Raw genomic sequence first — 26305 nt, forward strand, 5'->3', positions numbered from 1 at the left:
CTGGGATTCATTCATTGGAGCGTAGGAGGCTGAGGGGTGACCTTATTAGAGATTTATAAAATCCATACATTTTAAAGTGAGAGGAGGAAAGCTTTAAAACGACGTTTGGGATTTTATTTTTTGTTTTTGCATAGAGAGTGGTTCACGTGTGGAATAAACTTGCAGAGGACGTGGTAGCTGTGAATACAATTACAATTTCAGGGTGGCACAGTGGCTTAATGGCTAGCAGGGCTACCTCACAACACCAGGGACACAGGTTCAAATCCTGCATTGGGTGGCTGTTCATGTGGAGTTTGGATATTCCTCCCCATGTCAGCGTGTGTTCCTCCAGGTGCTCCCGTTTCTTCCCACAAACCACAGATATACCGGGTAGGTGAACTGGCCGTGCTAAATTGCCCATAGTGATCAGGGATGATTAGGTTTAGTGAATTAGTCAGGGGAAAATGTAGAGTTAAAGGGTAGGGAAATGGGATTCTAAGAGGAAAAAAACATTAGGACCCATATATCGATAGGGAATGCTAGGATGGATTTGGACCAAGTGGAGGCAGGTGCGATTAGTTCAGTTCAAAATTATGGTCACCATGGACTGGTTGGAACACAGGGTCTGTGTCAGTGCTGTATAACTTTATGTGTCTAACGCTCGCTACCTCTAAATTCCTGTGTGCTCGGAACTCTCCCTGTCAATGCCACCTCATCCAACCTTACAACTCTTCCATATCTCAATAATTCCTCTCCAGCCTCAAAACCCAAACATTTCTATCATAAATATCTCTCTCTGTAACATCCTCCATCCTCAGAATACTTTCATCTCCTCCAGCTTCATTATCCTCCCTATCTCTAATCCCCCTCCCCTCTCTCAAAGCTCTGCGACATGTGCCTTTCTTTTTTTCCAGCCTTCACGATGCCCAATTTTTATTTCTCACTTGATGATGACCCTTTCTGATTCCTGAGCTGAGCTTCTGAATTTCCTCTTATAACTTTCTATCTCATTTTTCTCCCAAAAATTCGACCAACAATGTGTCATCTATTCTAGTATCACCTTTTCTGACCTGATGTCCAATGGGAGCCTGTCATATTCCTATAATAAACATCTCAGCTGTATACAGAACAGAAAAAGGCTCTGGTGATCCATCTGTGAGAAAGAAAACTGCCACCGACTTTCCTGATCTATTTTCCAGTACTTGTGGAAAAGTGCCAGCTATCATGGCATCGCAAGTGCACACTAAATACATCTCCAATGTTTTCGGGATTTGTGTGTCTCCCACCCTTACAGACAGTGAGGTTTAGTGCAACTGTTGCTCGATGATGACATCACCCACAGGAACACAGAGCAGCTGGGTCTGTGCAAACCAGAGGTCGCCCACACATTGGGAAGGTTGGCAGGGTCCCTGAGAGGGGGCACAGGAGATTTACCAGGATGGTACAAGGAATGGGAAATTTTAGTTGCAGGGACGTAGGTGTTAATGGTACATATCAAGAATATCCATCTACAATAGATGGATTCTCCTTTCTAACCTCTCCCCTTGCCTGGGCTGGGTAACCTTCAGGTTAACCCCACCACCAGTCATCTCTCCCTAATGAGAGAGCAGCCCTATGGTCTGGGAGGACAATGCTGACTACCTTGTATACAGTGATGCCACTGTACCCCGGGAGTGGGGAGAGGGAATGCTGAAGGTGGGGGATGGGACACCACTCAGGCACAGTGCCTTGTCCTGGAGGATGTTCACTTTCTTTAATATTGTTGGGGGCTGCACTGATGTAGCCAAGTGGAGAATGTTCCAACTCAATCCTGATGTGTGCCTTATAGAGAGCAAACAGACATTGGGGAATCAGGGGTTTGGGGAAACTGAGGTTGTTCTCCTTGTAGCAGAGGAAATTGGGGCTGCAGTGTGACAGAGGGGTTACAGAAATTATACATTAGAATAATCAACCTTACACTCATCAGCTCATCATAAACTGTTGACTAGACATATATGAAAGACTTGGGGAGATCTATTGACAGAATTGTTTGATTCAAAGGAGAACTTTCATGCATCAAATAGGAATGAGCTGGAACACAATACTCACAACTAAATGCAAATATCCAGGTCCTGATGAATTGAGTAATTCTGTCAGAGTTTGGTGTTACAAATGCTGAGGTTACCATCTGAATGTTCACCTGTAATATAAGTTTATAACATCCGTCACTGTCAGATCAGGTTAGAAACTCACACCATCACCTCCTCCTGGCCCCGGATGACTGGACACATTACCCCTTGTGGAGGTTAGCAGTCAACTCAGCGTGAAATCTACGTGGGTTTCTAGGAGTTTCCATCTTGGGACTTCATGTGACTGAACAGAGCCGATCTTTGACACATGGGAGAGAATTTTCCAAGTGTTAGTGAGATGTGGAGAGCAGGATTTGCTGCTTCTTCTTTCCTTCTTTCAAACATATCAGCTTCCTCAGGGGTTTGTCAAGGTAAAGACTGACAGGATGTGTCCCAGCATGAGGGAACCTAGAACCAGACTCTGGGTCAGTCGCGGAATCAAGGGTTCTGTTTTACTTTTGTCAACTTTAATGCAACACCGAGACAGGTAAGGGGTTTCAGTAGCAATGGAGCTAGGGCGAGGGGGAGACAAGCAACCTTTTACAGATTGCAATTCCTGGTGCTTGTGATTGTGTAGATGCCTGATCAGAAGGTCGCCGTGGGGTCAGAATAGGAGAGCAATATTGTGAAGAGTGTAGTTCTGCCTCAGTTCCCAGTGAGAGAGAGGGGCCCAGCAGTAAGGGAAAGGAATTTGTAACAGCAACTGAAGGCAATGGGTTTAACCATTGCAATGTTTCATTGGAGGAAATTGCAGCTAATCGAGTAGTGGGAGTGTGGCAAGCAGTTTGAAAACAGTGGAGCAATGAGGAGGGATGATGGGGAGGGAGAGCTGGACATTGTCAGTGTACATATGAAACCTAACAGTGCTTTTGGACGATGTCACCTCCTGGCAATATGTAGGTGAGAAACTGGAGGGATCAAGGATAGATCCTTGAGAGACACCAAATACAAGGACTTCAGAAAGGAAAGGGAGAGTGGAGATGGAGAAGGATTTTCCAACAACCTTGAAGTCAAATATTAGTTTGTAGCAGAATGGGTGAGCAGGACATAACCAGAAAAGACAGACAGAACAAGGAACAATATCTGTGAATTGGTGAGGAGGAGTGATGATGATGATGATGAGGAGGAGGAGCCTGACTCCAAAACTGCTATTTCTACGTTCGTGAGATCACCCAAGCCCACCCTAGTCTCAGCTAATTTACTGAAATACTTGTCCATCCCTGTGTTATCTCCAGACTTCATTATCCAAACGCACTCCTGGCCAGCCTCCCACATTCAACTTACATATAATCTCAACAATATCTAAAACTCTACTGCCCAAGTGCTCACTTGCTCTAAAACTTGTAGATCCAACAAAAGGTTCCCGTTTACAAGCAACTTAAATTCTCACTCTTGATGTAATTCCTGGCTGTGAACATCCCTGTCTCCCTGCACCACACAACCTGTGAGACCTCAACAACTCAGTTTCTTTCAGACTCCCAACGATGTGTTTATTCATTGCTTCACCGGATTGGCTGTTTCTACTGTTGCCAAGGCAACATGGTCTGGAATTCCGATCCTAACCCTTTCATATCTGTTTTTCTTCTTTCAGGTATTCCCGAAAACCTGCCTATCTGGCAATTCTTTTGATCACCTGACCTAATATAACCATCTGTTGCCTAATGTCAGAAATTATCAATAGTATTTCTGTGAAATTATAAAAATGATAAAAATACAAACTGTTGTTGATTTGCACATACATTTTCAACTTTTCTCTGTCACTGAGTGAATAATCTGTATCATCTCTTACCCAAACACATTGTGGGAGCACCTTCACCACACAAACTGCAGCTGTACAAGGAAGTCAAACATCACCCTCTCCACAGGCAATGCGGCTTTGGCATTAATCACTGGGATCTGTGGAAGGAGAAACACAGTTGATGTTTCAGTGAGTGCTAAATGCATTGCAGGGAATGAAAATGTTGCAGAATTTGATGGTCAGAAATGGAAGGAAAATGTAAAAAGGAATTATTCACAGGCAAAGTGATTGTGGAAAATTCAGTCCGTTTAGAGAGCAGCACGTTGTCAGGGGTTGGGCAGCAGAGGAAAATTAACTTACAAAAGGTCTGTGAAAGTAACAGTAAAACACTGAACAACCCAAACACCCTGTTTCCCAAGACTTTAACTCCCCTTCCAGCTCCACCAAGCACATACAGGTCCTGGGCCACCTCCACCGTCAAATCCCAGGCATCTGATGCCTGGAGGAAGAACGCCTCATCTTCTGTGTTCGGATCCTCCAACGACATGGGATCAATGTGGATTTCACCAGTTTCCTCATTTCCACTCCCCCCACCTTATCCCAGATCCAGCCTTCCAACTCGGCACCACCTCCTTGTCCATTTTCCTTCCCATCGATTGGCTGCTGCTTGACCGGCTGTGCTTTTCCAACATCACACTCTGACATTGAAAACACCCTGATTCTGTCACTGTGTAAATCCTGCCCTATCACTCCCTTCCAGGCAAAGCTGCGCATGTCCCCCCTGCAGCTTGCCCCTCACAAAGTTGGCTGCCACACTCATGTCCCATGAATCACTGCCCCCAATAAAGGTGGCGGCGCTCACTCGCAACATTCACCATTTGAAGCATTTTCCCGTTTGCCACAACCACGGTCCTGGGATTTTCAAATTTGTGTTTTCTGATGTGCACTAAGTTCTGTAAAACGTCTCAGCCCGTTCCATGAAAATTTCCTTCTCTTCCTGGTCACCATGTCTTTCCTTAACCGTGCCCTGCACCTTCACACATTCCCAATGCCTTGGCCACAACACACACTGTGCTGTCAGTGAAGCTGATCACGTGGTTGCTTATAGCCACGCCCCTCATTCACTCTGATTGGTTGGAGGACCGACAGGCACTGCCTGGATTCCAGTCCCATCCCCATCTTCTTATAAGAGGTATAAGAGTGAGGGTTCATTCCTGTTTCTCCTGATGTCAGACATTAACAACAACTACCTGCATTTTATGGAGCCTTTCACACTGACAATTCTCCTAAAGTGTTTCACGAATGCTGGAAACATTGATTAAAGAGAACAACTTTAAGATACATATTGAAGGAGGACAGAGGGTGTTAGGAAAGATATTGAAGAGGTTTTTTAGATTAGATTACTTACAGTGTGGAAACAGGCCCTTTGGCCCAACAAGCCCACACCAACCCTCTAATGAGCAACCCACTCAGACCCAATCCCCTACATCTAACACTACGGGCAATTTAGCATGGCCAATTCACCTAATCTGCACACTTTTGGACTGTGGGAGGAAACCGGAGCACCCGGATGAAACCCGCACAGACACGGGGAGAATGTGCAAACTCCACACAGACAGTTGCCTGAAGTGGGAATTGAACGTGGGTCTCTGGCGCTGTGATGTAACAGTGCTAACCACTGTGCCACCCATCTGCAGCTCCAATCGTGGAGTGATGCATGTGGGGAACAGCTTACAACGGAGATAGTTAGTGGTTAACCATAGCTTAACAATCCCATGTCCTAACCCCCTATCCCACACACTAGGCCTTGTTCTCACAGCCTGCCATTACACACTAACTATGGTTTGCCACTAATAGTCTCCATTAACAGCTAGTCACACTCCCCCAGCCAGATCGTTATCTCCTCCTTTATCCAACCGTTCTTCCCGCTCTATCCCTACCTATCCTTTACTCCTTACATCCTCCCCTAAACCCTACCTTCTGCATATAAACCAACATTTGTTCTCACAGTTACATCAGCTGTGAGGAAGGGATACCGGATCTGAAACGTTAACTCTGATTTCTCGTCACAGATGCTGCCAGACCTGCTGAGCTTCTCCAGAACCTCCTGGTTGTTGTTTCTGATTTACAGCATCTGCAGTTCTTTTGGTTTTAATTTACTGGGAGTTTGTAATTCAGGTCCAACAGCCTCTGTCCCAGTCTCTGCTGTCTCTCCCACCCCCACCCAGTGACACTGCATCTGCACAGCTCATGGACAGGTGTCGTCTTGCTGGCCACACCCTTCATTCACTCCCATTGGCTGCAGGACCACACAGACTCTCCTCCCATTGGTCTGAAGCTGCCATCAATCAAGCCTCCCCATTGTGAGGTGAGTGGTGGGCTCCTCGCTTTCTCTGCCTTGGGATGAGATTCATACTTCACAGTGAATGGGGGAGTATCACAGAGCACAGGGGCTGGGGGCTATTCAGCCCATTGGGGCTGTACTCTCTCCCTCTGGGGATGCTGCAAATCCATCCCAACTCCCCTCGCATTTACCCACATCCTCCCAATCTTTCCGTAAAAAGTAAAATTGCAAATCTGTTTGAGATCACCTGCTGAATCTGTGTCCACCCGCTGTTCACACTGTTCCAGATGCTCTGAATGTACTCAGTAAAATATAGGTCACATATTCACATTATTTTCCATCTAACTTAAAGTAGTTACTAATATTGTGTCATTGTTAACAATTCCCCTCTCTCTGCAAATTAAAATATCCCAGAAACAAATTTGCACCTCGTCGAAATCACTGCTTAACCTTCTCAGATCCAAGAATTATCTGTGCTGAGATGGACAGCTCAGAAACAATGGACCAATTCGCCCATGCCAACTCGGAATCCTAAACTAACGGATTCCCACTTGCCAGCTATTGGTCTGAATTCCTCAAAACCCTTCCTAATCACGTACCCAATCGGATGTCTTTTAAATGTTGTAATGATATCAGTCTCCACTACTTCATCTGGCAGCTCACTCCATTCACACGCCACACTCAGCTTGAAAACGTTGCCCCTTTGATTCCTTTTAAATCTTTGCCCTCTCAACTTAAATCCCAGCTGTTCACCGTATCCACGCCCCTCGTGATTTTATAAATCTCCCAAACGTCACCTCTCAGTCTTTGATTCTCAAGGGAAATTAACCCCAGCCTATTTAGCCTCTCCGTGCAGCCCAAATCCTCCAACTGTAGCAAATCTTTGTAAATCTTGTCTGAACAATTTCAAGTTTCACAACAACCTTCTCAGAACAGGAAAATTCGAACTGAAAACAAAATTCCAGAAATGGCTTTATCATAGAATATAGAAAAATACAGCGCAGTACAGACCCTTTGGCCCTCCATGTTGCGCCAATCCAAGCCCACCTAAACTACACTAACCCACCATCCTCTATTTGCCTATCCAATGCCCATTTAACTGCCCATAAAAAAGGAGAGTCCACCACTGCTACTGGCAGGGCATTCCATGAACTCATGACTCGCTGAGTAAAGAATCTACCCCTAACATCTGTCCTATACCTCCCTCCCCTTAATTTAAAGCCATGCCCCCTCGTAATAGCTGACTCCATATGTGGAAAAAGTTTCTCATTGTCAAATGTCCTGTCCAGCCACAATATCTTGTCCCAGCTTCTGTATTCAATGCATTGACCAATAAATATAAGCATACCAAACACCACCTTCACTACCTGTCGACCTGCGACTCTACATTCAAGGAACAACGTACCTCTTTTTTTCAGCAAAACTCCCCAGGAACTTACCATTAAATGCATTAAGTCCTGCCATGATTTGCCTTACCAAAATGCAGCAGCTCACATTTGTCTGAATTGAACTCCATCTGCCATTCATCACTCGAATGGCCCATCTGATCAAGATCCTGTTGTATTCTAAACTAACCTTCTTCACTGTCCACTACACCTACAATTTTGTATTTTCTGTCAACCTACCTCATATATTCACATCAAAGTCATTTATTTAACAACCCAATATCCATTCCTGCAGCACACTGCTTTTCAGAGACTTCCAGTCCACAAAGCAACCCTTCATCACCACCCACTGTCTCCTACCTTCAAGCCTGTTTTGTATCCAAATACATAGTTCTCCCTGCATTCCATGTTATCTAACCTTGCTAACCAGTCTGCTTTGTGGAACCTTGTTCAATACCCATATAGACAATGTCCACAGTCTGTCTTCATCAATCTGTTATAAGTGATTTCTGTCTAGGCTTTCTGAATCTCCGGAGAATAGTTCCTGACACTTGGCTAACTATTCTAACTCTAGGGATCTGATTCAGAACAACCGGGTCCTGTCTCCGAACTCTGCCAACCGCGGACTGTCCTTTAACCCTTGTGTCAAGGGAGACTGTCCGCAAGGTTAAGTTCAAAAAGGCGAACTCCAAGTTGACTGGTATCAGCCCTTATCCCCACCGGCTGTCACTTTTCCCGTGGCAAATCGAAATCCTGCGAGACACACACAAACGGAGCAACAGATGTTTATTCAATCTTCGAAGATTGGGCGAGTTCCAAAAGGGACTTCGGAAGTCGCAACGGGAGATTTTACAGCACTAATACTTATACATTATTTTTCCATTCAAATACATTGGTGATAATTTCATTGGTTTAAACATCTCACGCTATGGATTTTTCTTACATTAAAAATCATTAATGACAATTCCATTGGTTAAAGCATTTCACGCTTTTCTCTGCCAATTTCTTTAATTAAAATGTTATATTATTTTATCTTCATGTTCTATTAGTTATAACATTTGTTGATTTTTGTGTATGTCATGAAAAGAGCTTTCATTGTATTTTGCCTTCTGTGTCTAATCGAAGCATTCCTTGGTTTCTTGCCCAAGGTTACGATGTTCCTGGCTTTACAGAGGTAACTTCTAGTTCATGCTTCATTATGGCCCAGTCAATCATTAGTTTCATAATTTAGCTTCTATTCATTAAACCTCAGTTTTAGTACAGTGAGTGTGTGTGTAGGTGTGTGTAAGTGTGTGAGTGAGTGTGTGTGTGTGTGTGTATGTATGTGAGTGAGTTTGAGAGTGTGTGTGCGTGTAGGTGTGTGTGTGTGTGTGAGTGAGTGTATGTGTATGTGTGTGTGTGTGTGTAGGTGTGTGTATGTGTGTGTGTGAGTGAGTGTGTGTGTAGGTGTGTGTATGCGTGTGGGTTATGTGTGAGGTGTGTGTGTGTGTTGTGTGTGTGTGTGTGTGTGTGTGTGAATGCATGAAACTGCAGAAATTACATTAACCATATCAATCCCCCTGTCTTTTTATACAGTCTGTAATTTCTGCAACATAATCATGGCCTGTCTATTCCAATCAGCCTCAGGATCATTTGCATCAGCTTGAAGGTGAATGCCATTAACTGTACGCGGGTCACTCTTAATCAAAGTAGTCTCAATAAGGCGGGTAATTAGACCACGCAGACATGGAATTATACAACAGCCCAAAGCAACTAAAATCCCGATTACCAACAGAAGTGTAATCACCACTGAGACCATCACCCCCTTCCATTTATCGAACCACCGCTCTAGCCAGCCAGTCCAATTAGTATTTACACATGAATTCTCAGCTATCTCATCAGCCAGTGCCTGGAGACCTTCCGGGGCACGGGTCACCGAGCCATCAGGGGCCGTATTGTTGGGAATAAAAGTACAACATTGAGAGCCTATCATGACACAAACGCCCCCCATTTTCAGCTAAGAGCATGTCCAAGGTCAGTCTATTTTCCCAAGCCATACGACTGGTGGCATCCAGTTATTCGGCCAAACCCTTTACTGCATCTCTAGTATGTTTAATAAACTGTGCTTGGTTATAGTAAATGTAGTTTATCCAATCCACATTCTTATTAATAGTAACCCACCAGAATAGGGATGATTCAAAGCCTGCTGAAGTCTGTTTACGAGCTTTGAACTCATCAGGCACCCCGCCTAGTGACCCCTATTGAATCAAGATAAATCCTTTCATCAACAGAAGTGGGTAGCAGTGATCTCTTATCTCTTCCTTTTCTACCAACTAACTGTTCTCTTTCAAATGCCAAGGTGAATGGTATTGCCAATTGTACAATTGCACGTATCCCCTTCCAATCAGGGGGCAGGGTGGGTCTCAGTAGTTTTCCTCCACAATACCACCACAGATCCGCTCGGGGAACGTTTAAAGATGAGTAATTTCTTCCTTCCACTGCTTCAGTAATCACCGAACACAATCTCAGCTCACCCAAATCAATAGATCCACCCTGTCTATAAACACACGATGTGTGATTCCCAACAGCGGCAGAAAACACAGGGGGAGCTTGCCTCTTATGTCCTTTTAAGGAAGAGAACATCAAAGACAAAGAAGCACAATTCGGATTTTTCCATGCAGTCTCATCTTGATATAGGGCTATCATGCATTCCATGCCCTGTTTGTTTCGCTCCCACCCGAGCGGAAAGGGAACTACCTGAGACACTGCCCTACCGGAGGCACATGCATAGCAATTGCTATTGTTCAGACTTTTTACAGTATATTTAACCCATTCAATCCAGGCATTTGTTTATCCATATCCTGTTTCTATTTCAAGAGTCTGTCTCAGGTCTTTAACCTCTATAATCTGCAGTGACTTTGGATCAGTGTAAGGGGTTAAAGGTTGCAGTTTAGAATCAAGGAATCCCAAAGGCTGTCCCCGTCCGACGCCAATTCAAAAATAGCAGCCCACAAAACGCTTCCCATAAACTGTCATCTCTATCTTTAAATCTTTACTAAGGAGTTGGGACCCATTTTTATGGGGAAATGAGTCTTCAGAGGAAGCATTTTTAATGGTGAGATATATATATAGGATGACACTTCCTGTCAAAACAGTTTAGGGCTGGGCTAAAGGGGGCTCTATGGATAGTGATGCTAGGCGGTGGCTTTTGCAGTTCAGTAGGGTGTGAAGAAATATCTTGGAGGAAAGATATTCCCTTTGAAACTCTACATCTGGGCATTCTACTTAGGCTGCAAGCATCAATTTTTATAACGTGTGGAAATTCCGAAACAGAAATCATTAACACAACATCTGAAAAAGATATATGAGCAAAACTCAGAAGTAACAGGAATAGCAGCATAATTCTGACTAGTGCTAAGAACTTAAACAATATATCAAAGCACAAAACAAGATTAACATACAATTCTGAAGAAACAGTCCCCGCACTCACGTCGCCATAGTATAGTCAGTTAATCAAAGTCTGTTCAGTCTGAGTTATAGTGGGTCACGTGTTGATTCGGCTGTCCAGACTCCTTTCTTAACTGGAGAGGTGACTGGCCATTTGCCAGCTTTTCTTCGCCGTTCAATGGTGAGGAGAACGAGGAACGGGCCGTCCCACACAAGTTCGAGAGTTAACTGTTGTCAATGTTTGATCAAAACCCCTTCACCGGGTTCAATAGTGTGCACAGCGAAATCCAGAGGTGGTGTCTGAGTCAGGAGTCCCTGGTGAAGTAAACGAGAAACAGCGAAGCCCAGGGTCTCAACATATTTACATATACACATATCTCGTGACTCAAGCTCTAGGTGATAAAAACTCAAACATTCATGCACTAACGAACAGATGACTTTCAGCCAGAAACACAACAAAATTGAATAGCTTCCGTTCTCTCTCTGTAGGTCCTCACACACAGCCAGTCTGTCTGTCTCTCTCTCTCTCTCTCTCTCTCTCATACGGTGTTGGTCTCTCTGTCTATGTCTGCCTGTCACTGTCTCCTGTGTCTGCGCATCGGAGCTCATAGCGACCTCCCCTCGACCACCAGGTCTTCAAGTGCTAATTCTTTTCCCCAACTATCTCCACTCGCAGTCTCCAGTACTGCTGGGCAGTCCCCATGTGGCAGATCTTCCCCCCCTTTTTCCCGGAGGTCACTGCTCTACATATGGAACTGTTCAGGGTTGGTTGTCAGTAACATTTTAATTCTTTCAAGCACATCGCAGTTGTCAAATGTAATGTTTTCCCTGTGTCTGGGCGCATCCGCCCCCGGAGCTCCCGCTCCCTACCTACCGTTTTTCAATGCAGCCCTACGCGCCGTAAAGCCCCCACGAACAATCTCAGCGCAATACAGTCTACTTACTGTCTCAACGTCCTGAAACTCACTCTCAAATTACCCATATTAATTCGCATCTACCCTCAGAGTTTCTGTTCCCCCCGCCTTATCAGCAGCTTATTTCTTTGTACATCTGTTCCGGAGCCACTGCTCCCCTGCCTCACTGGCAGCCTATCTCTCTGTGTAACTGGGAACATTTGCCCCTGGAGCCCCTGCTCCCCTGCCTCATTTTCCTGAAGATGGATACCACCCCTCATGTCGTGTGAATTTGGAATTGTTCTAACTTATTACTACCTTGCACTCAATCTCATGAATGGTCCTCCTTTCCATAAGAAGTCAGCCGGATTTGAATATGCTCCCACCTCTATCTTAAGGTCCTCTCTATCTAAGAGCACTGCCTCATATTTCAGGATTCGGGAGTCTGTGAGCCATCGTCCCGCTTTTTGATTCAGAATAGTGCGGACTTGGTGAGGAGTAACCACAGTCAGTGGTGCTCCAAACGTCAGTTTCTGGCTTTCTTCCACTAGTTTAGCAGTGGCTGCTACTGCTTGAACGCATTCAGGCCAACCCCGTGAGACAGGGTCTTGAATTTTGGAGAGGAAAGCTACAGGTTTTCTATGCCCCCCCGCCACCCCCCCATTCTTGAGTTAAGACCCCAAAAGCTGTCCCGCATTTGGCATTAACAAATAGTCTAAAATCTTTATTAAAATTTGGCAAGCTCAAAACGGGTGCTGTAACTAATTTTTCTTTTAAATTTTCAATCAGCATTTTTCCTTCTGGGTCCCATTTAACCCTGTCCGGAACTTCTTGTGTTAGCTGTAGATATAGCTTTTTTTGTAAGAATAGCATAGTCATCAATCCAGAGTCTGCAATAACCCAGCAAACCCAGGAACTTTCTGAGTTCTCTTTTAGTTCTGGGTAATCCTAATTCTACAATTCCTTTTATTCTTTCAGGGCTTATTCTCTTCTGTCCCTGACTGATTAGATGTCCTAAATATCTGACCTCCTGTTCTACATACTGTAGTTTGTTCTGACTAACTCGCAATCCCTTCACTGCAAGGTAGTTTAATAAATCATTGGTTCCCTGCTGTGTGTCAGTTTGGGTGGGACCGGACAACAGGAGGTCGTCCACATACTGAATTAACTTTAAATTTGGTCTTAAATTCAAGCCCTCAAGAACATGTTCTAGGATCTGTCCAAACAAGTTTGGTGACTCGGTAAAACCTTCAGCTAAGACAGTCCACCTATACTGCTGTTTTCTCCCAGTATCAGGGTCCTCCTTAAGTTCTAATAAAATCATATCATCAGAAAAAAAAATAACGTTGAACATTCATAAAATTACAATCAAAAATAGCGCACTGAATCAAATGACAAACAACAAGTTTCACACATAAAACCATTAACAAACAGATGAATTCGAGCCAGAGCACAAAGTGTTAAACTGTTTGTTAGCTGAGAAGCCTTTTTTTAAAAAAATCCATACACAAACACAAATTCTCACATCCACAGAGACCTTTTTACAATCAAATTTACACACACAAAGACACACATAAATCTTCACCAACACAAAATTCCTATCGGGGGCCGGCCCACAAAGACATAAATATTCAGATTTAGATAACCACCTTATTTATCCGACTCCTTTTGTCTTTCATACAGTCCTCCCCTACTACTGCTACCATTATCTTAGCCTTCCGTTCCTCCGCCATTATGTCTCTCTATACAAATACTTTCTGAACCTCCTGTAACAACTCTGACTCATTTCTACCGTTCCCGTCCTCTATCTTCTGTAACTTCTTCTGGATATCAGGCCATGCCTTTGTCACGAAGTGAACCTTTACCATCCGTCATCCTATTTCCCCATCTGGGTTTATACCCGAACATTTCCTAACCAACTCCCTTAATCTGTGTAAGAATGCAGAGGAAGACTCGTCCTTTCCCTGCCTCAGGTCGAAAACCTTGGCTAAATTTTGTTGTTTGGGGATGCAAGTTTGTATCCCTTGGATTATCAAATTTTGCATGACTAACATATTATTCCACCCTTCTATATTGTGGTGGTCCCAGTTAGGGTTCTGAAGGGGATATTTGTCTTCACCCCTAACCATCCCCCTCTCATGCCAAATTGTCCGGCAAGATTAATACCGTCACTGCTACTCGTTTTTTTAAATCTCAATTAACACTTTCCCTATCCAGTATCCCCATATATGTCTCCTTTCTCCCCCAGTAAATAGTATATTCAAAAATTGACATTAACTCAGCCCACATATACAGACTGGGCCTCAAAAATTAATTTGTTCTGACAATCCTATCGGATTCTCATCCAGGACCGTCATTTCCTTCTAAATGTTCCGACCTCCCCGCTGGTGAGGGGGTCACACACAAACCCAATCTCCTTGTCCCCTATCGGCACTTTAGTCGATACGTTCTTCCTTTTTTTTAAGAAATATTGCAATGTTCCTAGCTTCTCATAACCTCAAACATCAAATTATTAATTCATGCTTGACTAACTTTAAAGCCTGTTCCTAACTTGTAAACATATTTATATATTTACGTCCATTTATTCAGTATTTAATATTTAAAACGTAAAATGCATACAGTTCCCAATTTTGAAATCCACTGTAATCACCCAGATTTAGTACTCTAATTTATATCCAAAATTAGTTTTCTTATGTACTCCTGACCAATTATTTCTCAATTACAATACTTTAGGTCGTAAAATAATCAGAGCTGTCTTACAATAATTTGTCAATTCAAGTTTTAAAAAAAATTCTAATGGCCGAATCCAAGGTCTCAGATAATAACAATGGAAGTTATCGTCTTTTTTTTTTCCCGACAGTCTACTGTTGAACTGTAATTACAACTGTCCTTCACATATTGAAAATAAATCATGTTAAGTTTACATAAAGATCACATTTAAAACAATCCTGGAACTCAAGCTCCAGTGAATAAAACTTCCTCATTCAATCACCAACAAACCAATGTGCATTCAACCGAATCACAGAGGGTTAAATGTTTTGCGAGCAGTTCTCGCACTCTCTCTCTCTCTCTGTCGGTCTTACTGCAAGCTGCTGGTAAAAAAATAAACTTCAGTTGTCTTATATAATTTGAGTTTAATGGGGCTACAACAAATCCTGTGGTCCGTTCCCCAAACGGGACCTCCCGTAGGGGACACAGTCTCACTACTTCTTTATCACCTTTTCCCCTCATCTCTCTCTCCTTTAGTCTTGCAGATCTCCTTACCTCCTCAGCCCCTGCTGCTGTGGCTTCTACGTCCCCTTCGCCAGATCCCCTGGATCCCGCTCCCTGATTCTCCAACGGCTGCTGCCGTTGTTCCTCCTGAAGAGCATATGGCGGGGGTGCCACAGGCGGGGGTAAGTTCTCTAACACTTCCCACTTACTCTCATTCAGTGGGGTTAAAGGATATAAGGGTACTGGGGTTGGAGCAGTTGCTGTCAGGTTCCCTACCCAAAATGCAGCATACTCGCTCTCCTTTAAACCTGGATACTGTTTATTCTTTACAGAATCATTTAAAATTTGACAAACCCAGTCCTCGACCGATTCAAATTTTGGCCAGATCACTGATGGCGGACGGGATGGGTTCTTTTACCCAAACAAAACAACAGTATTTTATCATTTCCTAAGCCCCGACTTTCGTAGGGACTCCAATTCCCCAATTTTCGTCCCAGCGGACTATTAAGGGGAATCTGTGGGGTTCCGTTTTTCCGTTCCTTTTTAGACTGGAACCTCGGCCACCCATGTTTGGTCTTCAGGCTAACCTACACTCTGGTTACTCAATTAACCCCGGTTACCTGTCACAACCACCGAGTCGACAAGGCAGTGTACCCTTCCCTACTGTGAAAGCCCCAAAATACCAGAGAAGGTTCTTACCTTGATCCTGTGCACGGAGTTGTCCGACACAAAGTAAAAAATCACCTTTTTACTTTTCGAAGCTTCAACTTTTTACTTTATTGCGAGCGCCACCTATTCACATCGTTTGCTCAAACATCTGTGTGTGTCACAGTGTCCCAGAATCATTCAGAGCCTCCCGTGGGAGTTCGGTTTAGGATCCCGGACACGGGCCCCCAAATTTGTTATAAGTGATTTCTGTCTCGGCTTTCTGAATCTCCGGAGAATAGTTCCTGACACTTGGCTAACTATTCTAACTCTAGGGATCTGATTCAGAACAACCGGGTCCTGCCTCCGAACTCTGCCAACCGCGGACTGTCCTTTAACCCTTGTGTCAAGGGAGACTGTCCGCAAGGTTAAGTTCAAAAAGGCGAACTCCAAGTTGACTGGTATCAGCCCTTATCCCCACCGGCTGTCACTTTTCCCGTGGCAAATCGAAATCCTGCGAGACACACACAAACGGAGCAACAGATGTTTATTCAATCTTCGAAGATTGGGCGAGTTCCAAAAGGGACTTCGGAAGTCGCAACGGGAGATTTTACAGCACTAATACTTATACATTATTTTTCCATTCAAATACATCGGTGATAATTTCATTGGTTTAAACATCTCACGCTATGGATTTTTCTTACATTAAAAATCATTAATGACAATTCCATTGGTTAAAGCATTTCACGCTTTTCTCTGCCAATTTCTTTAATTAAAATGTTATATTATTTTATCTTCATGTTCTATTAGTTATAACATTTGTTGATTTTTATGTATGTCATGAAAAGAGCTTTCATTGTATTTTGCCCTCTGTGTCTAATCGAAGCATTCCTTGGTTTCTTGCCCAAGGTTACCATGTTCCTGGCTTTACAGAGGTAACTTCTAGTTCATGCTTCATTATGGCCTAGTCAATCATTAGTTTCATAATTTAGCTTCTATTCATTAAACCTCAGTTTTAGTACAGTGAGTGTGTGTGTAGGTGTGTGTAAGTGTGTGAGGTGTGTGTGTGTGAGAGTGTGAGAGTGTGTGTGTGTGTAGGAGTGTGTGTGTGAGTGAGTGTATGTGTATGTGTGTGTGTGTGTAGGTGTGTGTATGTGTGTGTGTGAGTGAGTGTGTGTGTAGGTGTGTGTATGTGTGTGGTTATGTGTGAGGTGTGTGTGTGTGTGTGTGTGTGTGTGTGTGTGTGTGTGTGTGTGTGTGTGTGTGTGTGTGTGTGTGTGTGTGTATGCATGAAACTGCAGAAATTACATTAACCATATCAAATCTTCCTAGCACTTCTTCAAAATAAAACTCAATCAGGTTAGAACGACAATTTCCCACACACAAAGCCATGCTGATTCTCTAATCATTCCTTGTCTTTCCAAACACATGTAAATCCTGTCCCTCAGAATCCCTTCCAACAACTTGCCTGCCACTGACTTCAGGCTCACTGTTCTCGTGTTCCTTGGCCTTTTGTTACCTCCTTTTCTTATAAAAAAAGAATGGCACCCGTCTTCCAGCACCTCACCTGTCACGAACGATAATACCAATATGTCAGGGAGGGCCCCAGCAATCACTTCCCGAGCTTCCCACAAATTTCTGGAATACACCTGATCAGGTCCCAAGGCTTTATCCACCTTGATGCAATTTCAGACATCCTGAAACTCCTCCTCGGTAACAGAGGCTTTTCAAGTTATCACTATTCATTTCTCCAAACTCTCTAGCTTCCACATCCTTCTCCAGTGAAAAAAAGACATGGAATATTAGAGGTGCGAGGTAGGAGTGAAGGACTTCTGGGAAGGTGAGTCTAACTCCATAGTTGATAGAGTACCTCAGACTGAGCTGTCTCGGTCCTCAAGAACAGAACTGTTCAAATGGGGTTTGCAGCAGGTGGTGAGGGAACCAGCAAGAGGGAAAAAGTTACTACATCTTATTGTTATGAATCTACCAGCTGCAAATGCATCTGGCCATGACAGTATCGGTAAGAGCGACCATCCCACAGTCCTTTTGGAGACAAAGCCTCGCCATAAAGTTGAGAAAAACCTCCATTGTGTTGAGTGCTACTATCACCGTGCAAAATGGGACAGATGTAGGAACTCAAACTGGATCTCTCTGAGGCACTGTGGGATAACAACAGCAACAGAACTGTACTCCAGCACAATCTGTAATCTCATGGGTTTGTACATCCTGCACTCACCCATCACAATGGACAGGAAAGGCGGGCATGCCATGAGCAGCACAAGGCATACCTAAAAATGAAGTGTCAACCTGGTGAAGCTACCAAGCAGGACTATCTGCATAACCAAACAGCATCAGCAACAAGCAACAGAGCTAAGTGATCCCACAATCAATGGAACAGATCAGAGCTCTGCAGTTCTGCCACATCCAGTTGTGAATGGTAATGGACAATTAAACAACTCGTTGCAGGAAGCACCACAGATATCCCCACCCTTACTGATGGAGGGGTCTCACACATCCATGCAAAAGATAAGATGACAGCATTTGCAGCAATTTTCAGCCAGATGCAAAGTGGGATGATCCATCTCAGCCTTCTCCAGTGGTTCCTAACATCACAGATGTGAACTTTAAGCCAGTTCAATTTAGTTTGAATAATATCGAGAAATGTTTAAGTAGTGTAAAGGCTATGGGTCCTGTTAACATTCTGGCAATAACACTGATAGCTTGTGCTCCAGTACTTGCCACCCACCAAAACATGTACCGCTCCAGCACTGGCATCTACTGACATTGTGGAACATTGCCCAGGCATGTACAACACAAAAACACAGGGCAAATCCAACCCAGGAAATTTCCCTCTGTCAGTCCACACTCGATCAGCAGTAAAGTGATGGAAGATGTTATCAACAGGGCTATCAAGCAGCAGCTGCTCAGCAACAGCCAGCTCAGCGACACTCATTTTAGGCTCCACCAGGGCCACCCAGCTCTCGATTGTGTTACCGCCTGATTCACAACCTGACAACCAGCTGTATCCCAGAAATGAGGTGAGGGGGACAGCCCAGTCACACTCCAAGACCACTATTTCCAGCTGATTCCACCCTCACCTCAGCTCATATACTCAAACTCTCATCCATTGTGTGTTATCTCCAGACTTAATTATACAAACACACTTCTGGCCAGCCTCCCAAATTCAACCTTCCTGTAATTTCAAGAAAAATTGCAAGCTCTATCGTCCACGTGCTCACTTCTCCCCAAACATGTTCATCTGTCAAAAGGATCCTATTCATAAGCAGCAACAATTTAAAATTCTCATTCTTGATTTGATTCCTGGCTGTGATTATCCCTAGCTCCCTGCACCACACATCCTTTGAGACCTCGACAACCCATTTTCTTTGAGACTCCCAACGACTGGTTAATTCATTACTTCAACTGTGTGGCTGATTCTACAGTTGCCAAAGCAACATGATCTGGAATTTGCAGACAAAACCTCACAGGTCTGCTTCCCACCATTAAGACATCCCTCAAAATCTGCTTTTTGGCAATTGTTTTGGACACCTGACCAAATATCTCTATATCTGGCCTTATATCTAAAGTTCTGAATCGTATTTTTGTGGAATTATAAGCATGATGATAAAACTACAAACTGTTCTTGATTTGGACATTATCTTCACATCATCACTGTTGCTGTAATGAATAACCTGTAATGTCTCTTACCCAACCACATTGTGGGAGCACCTTCACCACACAAACTGCAGCTGTACAATAAAGTCAAGCATCACCCTCTCCACATTCAACAGGGTTTTGGCATTAATCACTGGTATCTGTGGAAGGAGAAATACACATGATGTTTCAGGGAATGCAAAACGGGTTACAGGGAATGAAAATGGTGCAGAATTTGATAGTCAGAAATGGAAGGAAAATACACTTGCTTATTGGAAAAAGGAATTCTTGACTGTCAAAAATATTCAAGATAAAAGTAATCTGATAACAGAGCAGCACATGGTCAGGGGCTGGGCCACAGTGAAAAACTCATTTAAAAAGGGTCTATAAAAGTAATAATACAGTATTAAAAAGATCAAAAATACCCCCATGGTTGGAGACTGAGGAAGCTAGACATTGACAAAGTGGTCCTGAGGGAGCCCTGAGGTGAATCAGAGCAGGATTGGCTGCTGTCATCACAATGACTCTGTACCAGAGAAAGGCTGCACATGCGCCTGGCTGCACCGTGCCCCCTACAAAGATGGCGGCCGCGCACGTGTCCAGTGAATCGTTGTCCCGAATAAAGATGGCGGCGCTCACTCAGGCCTGCAGCCGCTGAGGCAATTCTCCATTTACTGCAAACACGGGACTGGGACGTTCAAATTTGAGTTTTCCGACGTGCACAATTTGTTTGTAAAACCTCTCCGCTCATAGCAACATAGCTTTTCTACCGTTTCCCTGTTTATTTCTTTCCTTACCGTATCCTTTCTCTCCATAACTCCCCGAGCATTCATTACAGCGACTCTGTGTCGGGCGCGAGGGTGATCACGTGGTTTAACTTAGCCCCGCCCTTCATTCACTGTGATTAGTTGGAGGACCGACCTCCAGCTCCGCCCACTGTCCTTTCATTGGTCCGGTGCTGACATCAATCACCCGGGGTCCCTTTGTTGGCTGGAGCATGCGCAGTGTGTCCTGCTTTTGCCAATATGTTGGGTCATGTTCCTGCGGATAAGAATGAGCTCTGCAGTAGATTTCCTTTATTCATGGAGGGCATTGCCTTCCTTCTCATTACTGTATAGCTGTGACTGATGAATCAGTGCATAAACACCCCCTTTTCACAACATCTAAAACCTTTAGCACATTGTATCACGCTCTTCTTTGGAGAAAAAAAACATGAAATGGAGCCTCACGGAATCGGAGCAGGTGTAGGCAATTCATCCCTTTCAGCTTGTTCCCCCATTCTGTCAGATCATGGCTGGGCCAACCCAGACCTCAACACCTCTTTTATGCTTGATCCGCATAGCCCTCAACTGCTCAATATTTCAAACATCTATCTGCCCTCTTTTTAAAATAATTTGAGATGGAATCACAGATTCCCGACTGTGTGGAAACAGGCCCTTCAGCCCAACAAGCCAGAACAACCCTCCAAAGAGTAACCCAACCATTCCCCTCCCACATTTAACTTTCACAATTGTTTGTGTGAGAAAATTCTAGCCATTCACTGAGAGAAAAAAAATCTTTAATTTTTCTAAAATGAATGTTCCCTTGTGTAATGTCCCCTGGTTTGAGACTTCACTGGTGCTAGAAGATCCAGTCAACATCCACCCTGTCAAGCTCCTCAGAATCTTGTTTGCATCAGATCACCCCTGCTTATCCATTCTTGACAGGTCAACCCTTTCGTCCTCGAAGCAGCTAAGTGAATCTTTTTTGAATGTTCTCCGATGGTGGTTTACCCTTTATTAAATATGGGAGCTAATATTGTATACAGCACTGCAAGTGAGGACTCAGCAACAGCCAGTGTGGTTAACCAATTCTCAATCCATGCTAATACATTACCCCGATATCATGAGTTTCTACATTGTGCAATTACCTTTTATGTAGCACCTTATCATTTGCATTTTTAAAATCCAAATACAGAACATCATTGGATTGCCCTTTATCAGCACTGCTTGTTATCTCCTCAATGAACTGTCGCAAATTTGTCAAATATAGTTTCTCTTTCACAAAACCCAGTCTACCATGTTTAATGATAAGCTTTTTTAAATGTCCTGCAATTTCTTACTTTAATATTCGACTCTGTAGATTCTTTCAGTAGATTTGCTAAGTATGATTCCCCTCTCTTAAATCCATGCGGACTCTGTCCAATCCTGTCGCTGTTCAGTAAGAAACTTGAATGCACTCCAATATAGTTAGTAAATGTATCTATTTATTTTTAAAAATCGATTACTTATAAATACTGGACCCATGCAATATCAATGAATTCATGACTCTATAATCCAAATTCAATGTTTTTTTTTCTGTTAATTCCTTTTCGTACTGTGTTATGCAGACGGCACCGAGTGTGCACTCTTAATTGTGAGTAACTTTGAAAATAATACATTTTTAAAATGACATCCCAAAATGCTGCCTCATTATTGTGCAAGGAGGATTTTGCATTCAATAGTTTGCAGATAAAATTGAACAGCTTTTTGCTGCAATTTGGCCGGACTGCAGCTTACTTTGGAGTGCCTCACCTTTAGAGTTGATATGGGTAATGTAATTTCTGCAGTTTCACACACTCTCTCTCTCTCTCTCACACACAGGAGTCACACATTCTCACATACACACACACGCACACACACACACACACACACACACTCACACCACACACATTCTTTTGGTATGGGTAAGGTGATTTATGTATTAAAACTGAGGTTTAATAAGTAAAGGTTAATTATGAGCAACTAGGCCACATGAGAACATGAACCAGAAGTCACCTCTGTTATGTCAGGAACATGGTAACCTTGGGCAAGATACCAAGGAATGCTTTAGCAGATAAATGCTTTAACCAGCAGAATTGTTAAAAACAATATAACATTTAATTAAAGAATTGGCAGAGAAAAGCGTGAAATGTTTTAACCAATGGAATTGTCATTAATGATTTTGAATGTAAGAAAAATGTATAGCGTGAGATGTTTTAGCCAATGGAATTATCACTAATGTTTTTACATGTAAAAATAATGTATAAATATCAGTGCTGTAAAATCTTCTGTCGCGATTCTTCCGAAGCTCTTTTTTTTGGAAGCCGCCCAAACTTGCAAGTTTGAAATAAACATCCGTTGCTCATTTGTGTGTCTCGCAGCATTTCGATTTGCCGGTGAGGATGAGGGCTGGTGCTGTCAGCTTGGAGTTCGCCTCCTAGGACGGGACCTTGTGGACAGTCTCCCTTGAAGTCAAGGGTTAAAGGACAGTCCCCGGTCGGCAGAGTGTGGAGGCAGAACTCGGTTGATCTGAACCATAGCCCTAGTGTAGAATAGTTAGCCGAGTGTCAGGGACTATTCTCCGGAGATTTAGAATACCTCGACAGAATTCACTTATAGCAAATTTGGGGGCTCGTGTCCGGGATACTAAAAAGAACTCCCACGGGAGGCTCTGAATGATTCCGGAACACTGTGAAACACACAGATATTTGAGCAAACGATGTGCATAGGAAGCGCTTATAATAAAGTAAAAGGTTGATGTTTTGATAAGGTAACAGGTTGAAGTGTTATCTTGAGTCGGACAACTCCGTGCACGGATCAAGGTAAGAACCTTCTCTGGTATTTGGGGTTTTTGCAGGATTATTGAGAGAAGTGTACACTGCCTTGTCGACTCTGTGGTTGTGAAAGGTAACCGGGAAATTAAGGGTTAACTTGGTAACCGGGATAAAAGGGTTGACTAAGTAACCGGAGTATAGAAAACAGGTTAGCCTGAAGACCAACCATAGGTGGCCAATGTTCCGGGTCGAAAAAGGAACGGGAAGACGAAACCCCGAAAATTCCCTCTGATAGATTCTACAGAGATTGTGGAGAGCGGAAGAGATTAGTTACAAACTGATAGTGTTGAACCCCGTTTCTGGATGGTCTCTATTATCCTTACATAGAAGCAGTAAAAGGGGGACAACTGAAGTTTATTTTTACCAGCAGCTTGCAGTAAGACCGGCAAAGAGAGAGAGAGAGTGCGAGAACAGCAAGCAAAACATTTAACCCTTTGTGATTTGGTTTGAATGCACATTTGTTTGTTGGTGATTGAATGAGGAAGTTTTATTCACTGGAGCTTGAGTTCTAGGATTGTTTAAAATGTGATTTTTATGTAAACTTAACATGATTTTTTTTCAATATGTGAAGGACAGTTGAAGTTTTAGTTCAACAGTAGGCTGTCGAAAAAAAAGACGATAACTTCCATGGTTATTATCTGAGACCTTGGATTCGGCCATTAGAATTTTTTTTTAAAACTTGAATTGACAAATTATTGTAAGACAGCTCTGATTATTTTACGACCTAAAGTATTGTAATTGAGAAATGATTGGTCAGGAGTACATAAGAAAACTAATTTTGGATCTAAATTAGGGTACTAAATCTGGGTGATTACAGTGGATTTCAAAATTGGGAACTGTATGCATTTTACATTTTAAATATTAAATACTGAATAAATGGACGTAAATATATAAATATGTTTACAAGTTAGGAACAGGCTTTAAAGTTAGTCAAGCATGAATTAATAAATTGGTGTCTGAGGATATAAGAAGCTAGGAACATTGCAATATTTCTTTAAAAAAAAGGAAGAACGTATCGACTAAAGTGCCGATAGGGGACAAGGAGATTGGGTTTGTGTATGACCCCCTCACCAGTGGGGAGGTCGGAACATTTAAAAGGAAATGATGGTCCTGGTTGAGAATCCGATAGGATTGTCAGAACGAATTAATTTATTTTTGAGGCCCGGTCTGTATATGTGGGCTGAGTTAATGTCTATTTTTAAATATACTATTTACTGGGGGAGAAAGGAGACTTATATGGGGATACTGGATAGGGAAAGTGTTAATTGAGATTTTAAAAAAACTAGTAGTAGCGCCGGTATTGAGCTTGCCGGACAATTTGGCATGAGAGGGGGATGGTTAGGGGTGAGGACAAATATCCCCTTCAGAATCCTAACTGGGACCACCACAATATAGAAGGGATAATACGTCAGACTTGCGAAATTTGATAATCCAAAGGATACAAACTTGCATCCCCAAACAGCAAAATTTAGCCAAGGTTTTCGACCTGAGGCAGGGAAAGGACGAGTCTCCCTATGCGTTCTTACACAGATTAAGGGAGTCGGTTAGGAAATTTTCGGGTATAGACCCAGATGGGGAAATAGGACGAGGGATGGTAAAGGTTCACTTCGTGATAAAAGCATGATATCCAGAAGAAGTTACAGAAGATAGAGGACGGGAGCAGTAGAAATGAGTCAGAGTTGTTACAGGAGGATCAGAAGGTATTTGTATAGAGAGACATAATGGCGGAGGAACGGAAGGCTAAGATAATGGTAGCAGTAGTATGGGAGGACTGTGAGTCCCCCGGGAGGATGAATGAAGGACAAAAGGAAGTCGCGGAAGGGTGGTGAAGAGAAGTGGAATGTGAATAGGGAAAGGAGTCGGATAAATAAGGCGGATATCTAAATCTGAATATTTATGTATGTGTGAAAGAGATGGGCCGGCCCTGATAGGATCTCTGTGTGTAAATTTGATTGTGAAAAATAAAATAGTCTCTGTGGATGTGAGAATTTGTGTTTGTGTATGGATCTTTTTGTGTGAAATTCTCTGCGAAAATCTGTGTGGAAAAGTGCAAGTAAGAAATGCTGCAAGCTTTATCATGGTGTCTGTGAGAAAGAATCTGGCAGAAGGCTTCTGAGCTAACAAACAGTTTAACACTTTGTGCTCTGGCTTGAATTCATCTGTTTGTTAATGGTTTTATGTTTGAAACTTGTTGTTTGTCATTTGAGTCAGTGTGCTATTTTTGATTGTAATTTTATGAATGCTTAACGTTATTTTCTTTCATGATATGATTTTATTAGAACTTAAGGAGGGAAAGGAGGACCATTCATGAGATTAAGGACGAGGTAGTAATAAGTTAGAACAATTGCAAATTCACATAAGGGGTGGTATTCACCTTCAGGAAAATGAGGTATATAGGCTGCCGATAAGGCAGGGGGGGAACAGAAACTCTGAGGGCAGATGCGAATTAATATGGGTAACTTGAGAGTGAGTTTCAGGACATTGAGACAGTAAGTAGATATATTGCGCTGAGAAGTGGAGATTAAAAGATGCAAGATGAAAGGATGGGAAACATAATTAAAAATGTTACTGACAACAGACCCTGAACAGTTCCATATGTAGAGCAGTGACCTCCGGGAAAGGGGGGGAAGATCGGCCACATGGGGACTGCCCAGGCAGCAGTACTGGAGACTGGGAGTGGAGATAGTTGGGGAAAAGAGTTAGCACTTGAAGACCTGGTGGTCGAGGGGAGGTCGCTATGAGCTCCGACGCGCAGACACAGGAGACAGTGACAGGCAGACATAGACAGAGAGACCAACACCGTATGAGAGAGAGAGAGAGAGAGAGAGAGCAATCGGCTGTGTGATAGGACCTACAGAGAGAGAACAGAAGCTATTACATTTTGTTGTGTTTCTGGCTGAAAGTCATCTGTTCGTTAGTGCATGAATGTTTGAGTGTTTATCACCTAGAGCTTGAGTCACGAGATATGTGTATATGTAAATATGTTGAGACCCTGGGCTTCGCTGTTTCTCGTTTACTCCACCAGGGACTCCTGACTCAGACTCCACCTCTGGATTGCGTTGTGCACACTATTGAACCTGGTGAAGGGGTTTTGATCAAACATTGGCAACAGCAAACTCTCGAACTTGTGTGGGACGGCCCGTGCCTAGTACTCCTCACCACTGAACGGCGGAGAAAGGCTGGCAAAGGGCCAGTACCCTCTCCAGTTAAGAAAGGAGTCTGGACAGCCGAATCAACACGTGACCCACTGAAACTCAGACTGAATAGACTTTGAGTAACTGATTATACAGTGGTGACGCGAGCGCGG

Source organism: Hemiscyllium ocellatum, unplaced genomic scaffold (genome assembly GCF_020745735.1).
Source record: "Hemiscyllium ocellatum isolate sHemOce1 unplaced genomic scaffold, sHemOce1.pat.X.cur. scaffold_546_pat_ctg1, whole genome shotgun sequence".
NCBI classification, from domain to species: domain Eukaryota; kingdom Metazoa; phylum Chordata; class Chondrichthyes; order Orectolobiformes; family Hemiscylliidae; genus Hemiscyllium; species Hemiscyllium ocellatum.